General features: G+C 46.3%; 1 non-coding gene across 1 annotated transcript; it reads left to right on the top strand.

The window, feature by feature from the left end:
- The first annotated feature begins 389 nt into the window (after window positions 1-389).
- On the top strand, window positions 390-463 carry Trnam-cau. Its single transcript has one exon. It is a non-coding gene; the product is annotated as a tRNA-Met (tRNA).
- Window positions 464-1,077: the final 614 nt, after the last annotated feature.

Genomic DNA, 1,077 nt, shown 5'->3' with positions numbered 1-1,077 from the left:
TAACCGCTGAAAGCATCTAAGCGGGAAACCCACCTCAAAACGAGGTCTCATAGAGCCGTGAGAGACCATCACGTCGATAGGCCGGGTGTGAAAGTGCAGTAATGCATGCAGCTAACCGGTCCTAATCGCTCATAATCCTCACATCAAACACATGCACAGAAATCAGCCACACTCATAAAACACCAACCTCCACCCACTCTCAAAAAGACTGGGTGGGCTGGAAGACCTGGTGGCCATTGCGAGGGCCCTACACCCGATCCCATCCCGAACTCGGCCGTGAAATCCCTCAGCGCCTATGATACTGCACCTCAAGGTGCGGAAAAGTCGGTCGCCGCCAGGTCCCCCAGCCCACTCACAATTCTCCCAAAAACCAACATCATACACACCACCGCGGGGTGGAGCAGCCCGGTAGCTCGTCAGGCTCATAACCTGAAGGCCGCAGGTTCAAATCCTGCCCCCGCAACCAATGACGCTTGCGATGCCAACGCATCACGTACCCCAGCCCGGAAACGGGCTGGGTTTGTTTTCCGGCCTTTGGGCGCAAATATTAGAATTGCCATCAGATCAACTTCTCTGCTCCTGAACTGACCTGTTTCGGAGACAGAAGTGGAGGAGTGCTGATGCAAATTCGTTGGTCGTTGCCGCGGAAAGAAGGCTTTGACGCAGTTACACCGGTCTTCGTCAGCAGGAAAGAGAACTGCTGTCGGTAATACGAACATCAATGCAAACGTCTTGCAGCCATTTGTCGTGTACTCATCACCACGTGGGCGAGAACCAAGCTTTGACATTGACGATTTTTCCCGCGAGCTTAAGTGCTTCTCCAGCTGTAGATTATGAGCCTTATTGTCCTAGCTTGAAGAGGGTTATTGGAAAGATTTTAGTTTGTTAGAGAGATATTATCTTTTTAAGTAAAATTAGAAATAAGTATACAAAATATTCCATCATTTATTTTAAGATAAATGATTAAAACTTATAATTGAGATGTATTCTCAATTTAAATGAGAATGTTTATTAATAAAATAGAATAATAAAATATCTATTATTTACTTTTTTTGAATTCATGGTATGAGGCTCTGA

The sequence above is a fragment of the Teleopsis dalmanni genome, unplaced genomic scaffold, assembly GCF_002237135.1.
Source record: "Teleopsis dalmanni isolate 2A unplaced genomic scaffold, ASM223713v2 unscaffolded_contig_2701, whole genome shotgun sequence".
In the NCBI taxonomy this organism is placed as follows: domain Eukaryota; kingdom Metazoa; phylum Arthropoda; class Insecta; order Diptera; family Diopsidae; genus Teleopsis; species Teleopsis dalmanni.
Note: the sequence above shows the minus strand (reverse complement) of the source record. Positions and strands in the feature narration are given on the sequence as shown.